A 13,933-nucleotide genomic window follows, 5' to 3' on the forward strand; every position below is an offset into this window, starting at 1 on the left:
TAAACCATTGGCCCTTATACACAAAGCCAGGGCCAACCTTGCTCCAGCATACCTTACTAACCAACTTACACCCCACACCTCTTCAAGACCACTCAGAGCAGCACAAACTAATACCATGACCATACCGAGATTCAAACTCATAACTCGGGTGGAGCTAGCTTCCCTGTACAAGCTTCCAAATTATGGAACACTATCCCTGCGCCCTTGCGAGCAGAATCCTCATTCAACCTATTCAAACACAACACGAAGTGCTGGCTTCACAATTTAGACTCCATGACAGCCTAACCTCCGGATCCCAGCATGCTAGACTTGTAATACTATGTTTGTACCTATCTGTAACTGTAATGTAACTACTGTTGTCTGCTTTTAATTGTAACTGTAACCAGATCTAACTTACGCGCCCATATGCCCCCGGGCCTGGCTGCGCTTTATAAATAAAATAAGTACAAAATACAAACTCTGCGCAGTCTAGTTGCCGAGTATCTAATCCAGCTGGCAGGATATTTAAAGCCTGTATTGAAAGAAGGTGAGGATGTGAAGGGTCTAGCAGTGGTGTCGAAGCCAAACCCTGAGAAGTCCAGAGTAGTCAGGAGGGATGCAGAGCAAGCGCAGCAGGAAGCAAGGTGGGAAGCAGGCCGGCACGGGAAAGCTCTGCAGAGGAAATCTGGTGCTAGCCTCTGAACTGGAGAAGCATCTAGAGAGGCCGGGTAAGAGCCAAAGGAGCACCGCTGAACCAAGCACAGCAGAGAAGGGGCTGGCGGTGTGTCAGAGGCAGTAAGGTGCATCGGCTATACAGGCAGGCGAGAGAGAAGCTGTCCACGAAGCCACAGAAGGACCTGCAGGGCAGAGAACACTTCCCGGAGACAGGACCAGTGCTGCAGCCCCATACCACACGTCAGACATGCCAAGCAACACCAGTGAGTTTGCCCAGGAGCACTCTGAGCCCCGGGATGTGCCATCAAGGGTTTTCAGTGGGAAATTCACCATATATGACAAGCTGATAAAAGAAAGACTATTTTCGTGAATACCCTTACTTAATTCAATTGGGGAAAATTCAGAATAAGTACAACAGTGAGTTGATGAACAGTGATACAACCAGAGGAAACGTTGATTCCAGTGAAGTGAATTGGTTATGAACAGACATGAAAAGTAGTGCTAATAAACACAACCAAATAAGCAAGCTTAAGTGAATGATTGGAAGGAACATTGTCAAGAGGCAAACATGCATTGGCAAGAGTCAAGCAGATATTATTGCGCATTACTGAGAGCTGAGTTTCCTAGCAGGAGAGTGTACTTGGAAGCTTATATTGGCTTGTGAAAAGGGGCAATAAACTGAGTTTCCTAACAAGTGAGTGTACTGGGAAGCCTATGTTGGTCTTTGCAAGTGAAAGCTACTAAACAAGTGAACAGTGATAAAACAAACACTGATAAAGATTCAAGGGCACTTGAAAAGATAGTAAGTCAAGCCTTATTGTGAAGCTGAAACTGTGGCAAGATACCTATGAAGCAGACACAAGTAAGGTGTGTTGGTTGCGTGACCTGTAATGGGTGGACCGTGTGGTCCAACAACGGCGCCTAGACCCGATGCACCCACCTAAGGAAAAGCCACTTTGTGATTGAATAACGGAAACCCTGTGTGAATTGACATTGAGCTACTGAACATTATAAATTGGTGAAAGGTTAGCAAAACCGGAAATAGCTGGGAAGTATCCCAAGCAATTGTGTTATTTTGGAACACTGATAGACTTGAAAGCTTGGTTAAGGGAATCCCGCTTTTGCCAAGTGAACTGTTTGAACCTTGAGAAAGGGTATCCTCTTTTCCATCCAAGAGCTTGAAGAAGTTCTGAACTTTTTTTTAACACTTCGCTTTTGATGCTGACATCCCTGCACATAATATACAATTAGATGTGAGGGCAAGTATAGATTTTGAACACAGACAGACATTTGCTTTGGACTTCCTGGCACAGACCATCATTAGTTTAATTTAGATAAGGGAAATCCCACCTTAGCGTAGGGCAAGTTCGGTCTTTTTCTAATCCCCCAATTTTAGTTAGTAAACGTTTTTTATCCCAAATCCTATTCAGTTGTCCGTCTACTTCATGATGCCTTCATACAACCCGTTCCAGCATAGACATGGGGTGCTTTGGAAAGAGTAACAATGCGGTCCTGAGCTAAACACGTCATCCAACACAGGTGTGGGTCAGAGACTAACCTATGTTTCTCAATTTATGGGGAATGAGGACAGTTCAAACACCCTGAAAAGGTCCTGGTGCAGCAATCCCTCTAGAATTTTATTTAAAAAAAATGTTTACATTGTTTTTTCATAACACCCTTCATACCAGAGTCCGGTTTCTAAGCACGGATTTGGGATTTGAGACTGTTGCTCTGCGTGGTCTTTCTTCTAAGACCAGCACATTGCCCCTGTGCTATCCTCCATAGCTGATCCTCTGAGAAGTTTGAAGTAAGTTAATGAGTATATGTTCTAAGCTGCGGGTGAACAATCACCACTGTGTATATAAAAATGGCAAAGATAATCCCCTGATCAAGGTGTTTTCAGCAAAAGAAATTTCCAAAAACACTAGTAAATGCTAAAAGAGTAAATATAATGGCAAGCATTATTAATTCAGTGACCTGAAAAACAACACTACACAAAGAGAACACGAGAAGCCGCAAAGAATCAGAAAAAACATTTCTAGAAGCTTCAAATATAATCATGATTTCTCAACAGCTGTCCTATTCTCCATAAACATTGATAGGATCTATGCAACAATCATTTCCGATACATTAGCAAATAGTAGAATCACTATGCAGATTACAATCAACTTTCAGTCTCTGTCTGCCGCGTGGATGAAAAGTCATTAAGGAAACAGCAAAAAATAGGATTGGCAGATAACCACATTATAGCCAAAATGTTATAAAACATTTCTCAAAATGGAGAGGTTGAATAAAATTAAGAAAATCATAAATGCTTCGCTTGCACAATACATTCATTGCAATGTGTGCACCGAGAACACTACATGACCCTAAATCTAATCTGCTGTTTCCATTAATAATATAGCATGCTCGATTGTTTCCAGTAAGTTTTCATCCAGATTTCGCCCTGGGGTGGATATTCGAGGGTGGATCACCTACGTAGAGGAGACTTAGGGAGTGGGGATGAGGCACCCTTGGGTGAGACACTGCTCCCCCCATTCAGTCCCTTACCTATCCTTTACCTATATCATCTTCCAGTAAACACCAAACAGGTACTGGGACGAGGAAGAGACACACCACAGCCATACATCCTCTATGTATTGATTCTGAATCACACAAACACCACTTTGGTATTGGGACGAGGAAGATGCAACAAAGACTGACATCAGACTGCAAAACTAAATCTGCGCAGTCTAGTTGACAAGTATCTAATCGAGCTGGCAGGATATTTAAAGCCTCTATTGAAAGAAGGTGAGGATGTGAAGGGTCGAGCATTGGTAATTGTTTGATTGTTGATTGTTTCCAGTAAGTTTTCATCCAGATTTGCAGTTGTGTTTTACATAGCGTGAACCAGCTCAAGATAATGGTGCACTGAACAAGAGTTCAAGGGGAAGGATGGCAGTTTACAGTGGGCTCGGACCAGTGGCAGAATCGAGGACAAAGTCATGCCTAAGCAGAATCAAGTTTTCAGTTCTTTCCTGAACTGCAGAAGCATTGGAGCAGTCCTGATTGCCACCAGGATGGTGTTCCAGTACGCCGAGGCAAAACAGGAGAAGGATTGTTTCGTGGTCTAATACCCTTAAGATAGTTCGGAAGCAAGGCAGGGATTCGGCCAGAGGTTGCCTTCTAGATGTTATAAGCAATTTCAAAAAGAATCCTGCCAGAAAATAGAGCTAGCAAAGGTTGTGCAGGATGTGGCGAAATGGGCGATTATTTTACAACCTATGTTAAGGCAGGCTGCACCGCGATGGAGTGCTTTGAGGGGAGCCATGAGTACCATTGGGAGCCTGGTGAATAGTGCCTTATCATCAATGTGTGCAATCACGAGAGCCTTACCATGGTATAGAAGTCTGAGAACGAGGAAGGGCTTAATCGTGTGGCGCAGCATTATCTGGTACTACACAGCGCAGGCTTTTCTGTTGATGTCCTGTCGAAACAAGATGTTGCTGTCCACAATAAACACAGGGGATACGGCAGAGGGGGAAGGTTGTAGGGTAAAACTGGTCAGGGGTGGCCAAGCAGCACAAATTCCATTTTGGTCAGGTGGAATTTTAAATATGCACTGGTCATCCACATGTGAATGGTGGAAAGGCAGAGGAGATTGATGTTGGGGGAGCAGTTTACTTTAAGGTACAGCTGGATGTCATCCATGTACTGGTGTAGTGAGCTGCTTGGGTCGTCAAGGAGGGATCCCGACAGTACCATGTATGGATTAAATAACGCCTGGGAGAGAATGGAGCGCTGTGGCACAATCAGGTAAGCTGGCACGTATCAGAGCAGAAGGTGCCAATATGGGCAGTCTAGTATCAGGTAACAGATGTAGGTGAAGAATCAGGGGAACTGTTCCCCTGAAACCCATTGTTTGTGCGAGGACGTTGTTCAGAGTTTGGTGGTCCACCGTATCAAAGTCAGCTGATGGGCCCAGGAGGCAAGAATCTCCTTGGTCCATGGTCTGGAGAGCATCATCAATGACCTGGATGTGTGGCTGTTTGTGTTGTATTTAGGACGGAACCCAAATTGGTGGTCCTAAAGCAATGCTGACTGATTGATTTGTTCATGTAGTTTATTTGCAGCTAACCTCTCAATGATTTTACCAATGAATGGGAGGTTGATGATAGGTAGATGGTAAGTTTCTTCTAGGTCCAGTGTGGGCTTTCTAAGGAGTGGGCAAAACAGTGCTGCTGTTAAGCAACCTGAGAAAATGTCTTCATTGTGGGAGGCATAAACAAACTGAAGGAGTGCGAAGAGAGCATGACCCAAGATCTTTTTAAGGACAGTAGGAGGTCATTTGTATAGGAGGATGTTGCAGGGAGATTGGTCAGGTTGATTTCCAATGCTTCCACTGGGACGCTTTTGAAGGAGCGATGTGCGGACATGATTGCTTTTCCCTGTCCTGTATGGTAAGGGAGGGTGTGTGATAAGGCAAAAGGGATTGCAGTGTGGTCTGTACAATCGAGTGGGATGGGGGTAGAAGTGTTTGATGCGGGGTGAAGGAGAGAAAGTTAAGGATGTTTCCCCTGATGTGAGTTGGGGTTTGCACATGTTGAGTTATGTGCAGGTATTCTGCTAGAGGATCATCGCTGGTGTTTTTAGTTGCCTGGGTTCCAGGTATGTCGAAGTCCCTGAGGAAGATGCTGGTGGAATGAGGGACTGCAGCAGACAAGAGTAGGTCTGTGATTTTGTCCATGAATTTGCCACACCTAAGAGTTGGTCAGTATAATAGGTGTATAATAGGTGAAAAGTACTAAACTCCTTCTGTAATAGTGTAAAATGACATTTTTGGAGCGCCATAGATTCTAATACTGTTACAACATAAACGCTGTTCAATCTTAGACATAGAATGGAATCAGTGCTGCTAACAGCACTACTCTATTAGATTCATCGGTGGATTTAAACGCAAGGGTCCCAATATAATGAAAATGGTCGGTGGCCTTTAAAACTTTTAACCACCTCCGCTTGAGGCAAACACTCATATAGACAGAAGTGCACAGTACAGCACAAGGCTAGCTCCGTTACTTTCTGATTATGATCCTACTTCAAGTGAAAATTCCACATTTAAATGCAGCGTCAACCACCCTATCTTGCAGAGTGGTTCATAAGATGGTGTTGCCACTGCTAATTTTCAATCTGTCTGAAGAAGAGGGAAAGAAACCCACTGGGTAAGCAAAGAGGACAGGACGGGGGAAATCCCACGGCCAAACACCAAAAAACAGAAGAGTCCAAAGAATTTGACAAACCCTGTTTTATTAACAAACCTCAAACAACGGGACAGCAGGGAATATCAAGAAAAGTTATGCGCTCTCGAATGGATCCAGGCTTGACAGTAGTTTAAAAAAGAGAATGACATAACAACTGACATTTCAAAATGAAAAACCTGAGGTGATGCAATTGGTTAGGGAAATCAACTACATATAGGCTACATAGGGGTTAGTACGTTCATTGGCTACTTTCTATCCGATAGCTCTGCCTGAGACCACCTCCAAAAAAGTTACAGGTGAAACCATGTCATTTCTGAGCAACTGTATTGGCCGATGCAACAAAGTGTCAGGTAACGTTATTGGTGAGTAAGGATTGGTCACAGTGGTGTCTTTCACAGCCTTGGCAATTTGGGCAGTTATCACATGGGGAACAAAAGTGGCTGGTGAGAACAGCTTCAAGGTGCTACTTTTCACAATTTGGATACCTTTCTCCGATTCTGTAGGCTACGTGCCAGGACAGGATATAGTTTTATATCTTTGTCTTGATAATTTGATGGGAACGAAGGCACAAGCCTGTCTGTCCATAGTCGCTGGTCTCCAGCTATGGATCACGTGTATGAGGACCACAGTTTGAATTATTCTGCTCAACATTTACTGTGTTTAGCCTTTATTAATGGGGGAGTCATTAACCTTCCTGGCATCTAGAGACTTGTTCGAGCTACTGTCTTTTTAGTACTGAACACTAGTTACTGGGAATCTGACCTTCCACCATTATTTGTTTCTTTTGCTTATTCTAAGAGAAATGTGTCTCATGCCTGGGGACCATTATCGTCTGTTCTCCTGGGTGCCATTCCAACTCTTCGCTGCTCACGATAACATTTGCTGGGTCTGCATGACATTTGCTGGGTCTGCATGACTGTTGCCTGGGTCTGCACTTTCTGCCATCTCAACGAGCCAAGTCCCCCTGCAGCTTTGAGGATACTCAATGTCTCCCATTCCCTCGAACCTGGCTGCACCTTCCATTTTGTTTAACATGGCCATTTGTTCCTATTGCGTTTCTGCGTTAAACATGCATAATTTGTGCATTTTCATGCGTCTTACGTTTCAGCAAATATGTGAAGCATGCGTTTTCAAGCCTTTTGGATGCAAGCATATTTTTCATGTCTAAGTGCAATTTGACCTATTGTTCGTGTAGCTTTATGGTGGATGTGGATGTTCTTGTGCATGTCTAACACATGTCTAGTGCAACTACATGTGTCAGTTTTTGTGCTGACATCACTGGCTTCCGCCATTCTCTTAGTTACAGCATATACATTTCCTCAATAGCTTGCAATTGCATCTCTTCTTCGACTGATTCAGGAAAGGGTTTGTAGGGTTGCCTCACCGAGTAACATCTTTCACATCTGCGATATGGTGGTGGCGAAGGACCGGTCGCTATAAGTGATGTGCACCTGACATATCTATAGCATCGAGATGGGGGAGGGGCCGATGGAATGAATGACACATTCATTTGCCTCGCAACCTGTAAATGTATGCCTTCACTTCAATGCATCATTATTTAGCTGTGCTGCCATACCACTGCCTGCCAAAGCCTAAAGACTGTTGCATAAGTGGTCAAAGGCCACACCTAGGGCTGTGGCATAGAACAGTGCTATACCGATACAAGACTCTGGAAAGAGTTTGAACTCTGCACTTTGTGTAAGAGAAACCTCTTACCCCAAGCACTCGACAGGTTTACTATAGGACAACAATATTGCATTGAGTCAACCCCAAGAGTATCTAGAAAGAAATTCTTATTACCTTTGTAAAAATGATTAACGTTAGATGTCATCAATAACTTCCCTGCACAATTTTATGACTAAAACTATAGAGTGTACTCATAAAATAGAAACACAAAGAATATTCCCACTCTTTTGTTTGCCATTTCTTATGTAAAGATAAAAAAAATTTGCATTACGAAAATAGTATAGTAAAACAATAGGAAGTCCTCAATATAAACAATAATTTAGTTCAATGTAGTCCGAGCATTCCTACCCACGTGTAGAAATGTAAAGCCTACAACAAAAACCTATAGCCAATTAACAATAAGTAAAGCTATCTAAATTATGGCCCAGAAGATCTTCAAAATATACTCAAAAGTAGTTCTACGAGGATTGGTAAACCAGTAGAAAGAAGCAGCATTCCTTTATTAGGGTGGGTGGCACTCCCTTGCTGTGGATGACAGATGTACACATTCAGTTTAAAATTCAAATGTATATTTAGAATGTTAATCCAGCAAAGCCCAACTGCTACCTCTGAGCAGGGACACATTTTCATAGAACATATTTTAAGGAGCTCTGCAAAATACATAGCGCACAAAAAAAGAGGCTGATGGGGCGTCATGAGAAATCGGGACATGCTGCCTCTCATTATTGCTAATAGTGTGTGCGCTGACTTTCAGGAAAAGAGAATGTAAGGGAGGTTGCTTGAGAGTGCATTTATGAATGTGTCCGCATGTGAATGTGTGTATATTTCTGCAAACATGAAAGGTGTTATTAAGTGGCTAGACTGACCCACACTGCTGGCGCCAATCTGACCATATATTCATACTGTGGCAGGGCATTTTTACTGTACATCAAGGGGGAAAATTGTGTGGCTAGACTGACCTACATTGGTGGGGCCAATATGGATATATTTTCTTACTGTGTCATGGCATATATAAGGGTGCAGAAGTAAGGCTCGGACACAATGGTGACATATTTTTTAGGTATAGACTTTTACTAAATAAGAAAAGGTTGGACAAATGCCTCCCTATCTCAATAGCTAAGAGGGGTTTCCCTAACTCAAAGGAAACTAGCAAAATTGTCAGGAAGTCCAAAAATAAAGCATCTGTCACTAAACCTGCTTCTGTCCCTTTCACTAATGATCTATACTAACTGTGCAAGGATGGTCTCTTCTTGAAGTAATAAGTGTTCTTTGTGTTTCAATCAACAGAAAATTTCCCATTCTTTTGGGTAATAAAAAGTGAAGAAATAAACAGAAGTGCAAGATTCCCAGAGCAGGGTTGTGCTCATTTCCCCTAGAGTTCTTCTCAGTTTCCCTCCTTTTGAGCTTTAGAGCCCCTTTATCGTATTACGCAAATGTCAGTGGACAATCCACAAAGATATACTTAGCTTCACAATCCTTTGTCTTGTCAACTTGATGCAGTTTGTTATAGGAGGTAGGATTCGGTTTTCACAATTCTGGGGTCCTTAACCCTTTCAGTCTCCCACATGGGTGCGAGTCCCAGACTCGCAATTCAGTAGGATATACATTTGGTTCACCCTCTTGCCAAACACCTGATTCTGTTATCTTACTAGCTCTCTGCTTCTCATGTGGGTGTAGGACCAAGACTCACAATGTGTTATCATATCTGTATGGTTCACTCTCCTGTCAAATATATGATTCTCTTGTCTTGAGGTTTCTCAGGGTCCACAACCATCTCATACTTTAATTTCCTTGAAGGTGCTAGTCCCAGTTTCACAATGTTCCTCCTGGGCTCTTCGGGTCCCTGACTCTCTTTCTCCAATGTTTCTATTCACCCTCTGGCTCTCTTGGACCTTCAACACCTCCTGGTAAACCTGCTTCCCCGTCCTTTGTGTTGCTCCTCGAGGCTCTGGCAGGTCCCTGGTGAATGGTGGGGTCTGCAGCGGTTGTGCAGGCTTCTCTCTCTACCCGGTTGCGTATCCTGCCTTGCAAGCGGTTCACCAGAGTGTGTGCTGTCCTGAGGCATGCATCAGCAGCAACCCGAACGGTTCCTCCAGCATGGATCCAGTTCAGGTTCTCCTTCTCCTCGGTTTGCGGTTTCTTCCTCTTTGGCTTCTCTCTGGCCATCCGGTGAAGGTTTCCTGCAGTTCCTCCTCCTCGGATCATTCCGCGCCTCTGTCTCCCAGCTGAGCTCCTTTTGAACTCCTGCGCTGGCCACCTGTAATCGTTTGGGCAAATGAGATCTCGAGCAAAACTAGACTGCTCGCTCTGCTTCTTCCGAGTGATCCTCATAATCTCCATGATCATCATCTTCACAGTACTCATTTTCAACTCAGATGAAAGATAGTTCTAATTTCTTGTATTTTTAGTTTGTCAAGTATATCAAAGTGACTGACGTTGCAACAGAGTACATTTGCTTTAACTAAAGGAGGGGAGGAGGATTTGGTATTTGAGAAGGGGCTGGATGTATTAAGGTGAAGGAAACCACATTCTCTGAGAAAAGTCATTACCAATCCCATAGGGGGCTTCCTACTGCATGTGAGCCTCCATCCCCAGAGGGACTATTGTACTGTGCACGCATCGCAGTGGCCCCATGGGAAAGGTCTCCCGCTAGGAAAGAAGGGACGACAGCCTCAGATTTGTCACACATTTTAATTGGCAAAGCTAGCCAGCATGTTCTTACATTGGATACTGGCATATATTGGCAGAGCCACCATGGAGATTGTTTCTTATAGTGTAATTCCTACCATTATGCGCAAAGCAAACATTGGGAAGTTCTTATGTGGGAATACTGGCATTAATTATTGCCATCAGCATGGAAATGTATGGGCAGAACCAACATGAAAATATTTTCATACTGGCATATATTGTCTGTAAAGGCATGAAAATGTGTAGGAAAATGCTCCAATGCACTCCGTGTCTACGGCCGCCCATCGTGCCCCGAACACCCCTTAAAACTTGGCAGAATTCCCCCTACAGCATGGAAATGGAATAGGGAGGACATCTGGAGTGCAGTATCTGACTTTGGGCACAAACCTCATCCCAGAACCACGGCGGAGGCAGCCTGATAGTGCTTGGAGTCTGACTACAAAATGGCGGACGGACCCGGCTGACATAAACGAAGGAGCCGTAGGAAACGTGCAAATCCCCCACCCCTCCGGCAGGTTGGAATACGGCAAGCTCAGATTCTTCGGGATCCCAGACTGTGGTAGAAAACTAAGCGGCGGCAAAGGAACGGTCTAATAATTAGACACGACCCTGCCCGGGAAGACCAGAGGCTTGGTTGGGTGTGAGAGCCCTAAATCACAGACTGCTCTTATACGCAGAGTGCCTGGTGAGTGGGGGCAGCGAAGCGGCTATACACCTCCGGTCCTGAGCCCCAGGCAACAAACTGACAGATGGCGCCAGAGTCAAGGATTTGCTGGCAGAGGGATCCGCACCACGAAGCTGGGAGATTCACCGGCGACACACAAGGTTAGAGGGCTGAAGGAGGTCTAGCAGTGCCCCGGGACTTTTCATAAGTGGTGCAGCACAAGTGGGGAATGTGTGAGGCCCACACCCAGGTTGGGCCATAAAGGCGAAAACCCCAGGAGGCACTCTAGCAGAGTGTGGCAAGTGGAGGAACTGTACTGCAGTGGAGTCCGGTGGAAAAGGCAAAGCTCTCTGGCTGTATAAAGGTTTGTCCTCTACCTCAAGGCCCTAGTGTTATCTTGGTCTAGCAGTGCCCCTACGGTAGTGGGCTTGTCCACTTTGCTGAGTATAGTAGTAGCTGGCGTGTAGACTGGGAGGTGCTTTGGGGGACCCATGCTCCAATACCCCAAGAGGATCCTACAGTGGAAGGATGGCCAATCAACAAAATAAACAGAAGGGCCTACACTATTAAAGCAATGATGCAGGGGCAAGAGATGTCTAAGCGCCAACAAAAAACATTAGCACAAATTCACACAACTGAAGTTTCCACAGAGCAGTTAGGCGCAGAAGATCCTGCCACAAGGCGTTCTGACCACCAAGAAATGTTGGTGTAGATAAAGAAAGATCTTAAAGACTGTGGGCCTCACTACAAGTATGCCAGTCCGGGGAAATAGCATTGGCGGTAGTTCCGTACCAGCACCTTTTTCCGGACCTGCACAGTCGGAGTTGCGATACCGCAAACCCAGGAACCGAAAGTGACCCACCTCATCCGGCAACACCGTTGCCGGTATCTGCGGAGAGACGCGCAGCCGTGCCTGACATACCGCCATGGCGTTAGTAAGTGCACATTCCGAGCAGCACGTACACTCAATTACCGGCACGGAAATGCTGGTATCAACGTGAAAACGATGCCAGAAACACTGTGCCAGGCGTTAAGTAGATTCATGTGTGTAGAACCATGCCACAGGTGCAAAAAATCAGCACGGGTGGTACAAATGAGCAGTGCTGCAGCACAAAAGGATCACTCCCACACCCCACACCCATTACCACCACAATGCGGGCAGTAGCATACTGGAGCTGAAGGCCATGCCTGCAGGACTATTACTTGAAGAGGCAGGTAGGCAGAGGATACAGCAGAGGTGCTTCAGGTGAAGGAGGGCCATCATGGCCCAGCAAAACTCCATTGTCCAGCCGGTTGCACCACATAGAAAGCCACCAACCCCACACATAAGGGCTCCACCTTTCAACCTGACCCAAAGCCAGATCCACACCCTGTACTGGCTAGACAGGGACACCATCATTCCTATAGTGGACCTGATCCAGGACGACCTGGGCAGCCTCATAAATGTTAGCAGAGCCATCCCCCCCCACCCCCCCGGATCAAGGTAGTGTCTGTGCTACACTTCCCTGCCACAGGCACATACCATCACACTGTTGGTGAGCTGCATGGGATATTGCAACCCTGTTTTTCGTGTGTCCTGTTCCAGGTTATTGATGGACTCCTGCGTCACGTTTGAGACCACATCAGCCTACCCTGGACCGCAGACCAGGTTAATTGCATGAAAATAGCCTTCCATCCCTTGCAGGCATGCCGAAAGTCATTGGTGCGTTGGGACTGCCCACATGTGGAGCTGGTGGCCAGGCATGCTGTGGATGCTGTGTACCGCAACAGAAAACTTCATCATTCACTGAACGTGCAGATGGTATGTGATGCCTGCCACATCGTCACCCATTGCTGTGCCAGATTTCTCGGTTCCATCCACAACTCCATGTTACTGTACAACTCCACGCTGCCTCAGTACATGGCACGTCACGGTGGACAGCGTACCTGTCTGCTGGGTAAGTCCAACTACAAGGCCATGTGCACAGTTGAATCATGGCCATGTATAACACCCATCAACAGTGGCTATGCACATTGAATGCTTCAATCCATCCTTCATTCCACTTTTCAGTGCTCATAAAATTAAAAAAACACCAGGAAAGTGTACAGGTGTCGCTCAAGGTGCAACACAGTAATAACATGCATGAGTGCAAGGTCTTGACAGGAGTGTCACAATTAACAAATAGATCAAGTACATGCATGAGAACATCAATTCCGTACAGCTATAAACAAAAAAGAACTACATGTACCAGAATGCACCACAACAAACTGAGAACAAGATGCACTAACACAGTCAAGCAAACCCACAACACATGATGCACAGAGAATACATCTGCACCCACCCACATAACAGTGTTTGTCAGCACACAATGTGTTCATGTCCCCTACCTGTTCGAACCACACAATCACATATGCATCTCATTATATATCTAAAAGTACATGGACATCTTGGTATTTATTCTAAACACAGTAATGCCATATCGAGCAGAACAATTTGTGTCAGTTGTACTAAAAGGGTCAGAGGTCATGTCTGTGAATGGGCCATGTGAATGCCACTGCAGACATAATAGTATGGTGGTGGGTAAGGTATGGGGGGTTCTGGCCATGTAAAAGATAGGCGCGCTCGCATCAGGAAACTAACAGAAATATCTCAATGAAAGCTCCCCTTTCATGAATTTTTCCAGAACAGGGAACAACAGTATCACAGACACATCCTGCTTAAGGGCAGCTCCATTGTATAGTGTAGGTTATCAACGCTACATGAGATTAATGCAAATAGGGAAATTGTGTGTCCTGCAGGTTCATATTAGTGTCACCCCGTCTTCCTTAAGTTTAATGTAGGGGGTGAGGGAGGGATTCTGGGGGGTTATTGTATGCATATAAAACGCATCATCATCATAAGTCAAGAGACTGTAAATACAGTGTTGTTCTAGTTGTATGCCTATTGTTTGGGGCTATACCATGTCATATTGCTCACATGTGATTTACTGGATACTGATGGCGTTGTGTCAAAAATAAAGTATTT

At 45.0% G+C, this 13,933-nt stretch overlaps 1 protein-coding gene across 6 annotated transcripts in view; it reads right to left on the reverse strand.

The window, feature by feature from the left end:
• The window catches only part of PATJ (PATJ crumbs cell polarity complex component), a 3,332,662-nt gene that overhangs the window by 1,149,433 nt on the left and 2,169,296 nt on the right, over window positions 1–13,933 (reverse strand). The window lies entirely within an intron of this gene.

The sequence above is a fragment of the Ambystoma mexicanum genome, chromosome 1q (assembly GCF_040938575.1).
Source record: "Ambystoma mexicanum isolate Mex_15411 chromosome 1q, UKY_AmexF1_1, whole genome shotgun sequence".
Taxonomy (NCBI): Eukaryota; Metazoa; Chordata; class Amphibia; order Caudata; family Ambystomatidae; genus Ambystoma; species Ambystoma mexicanum.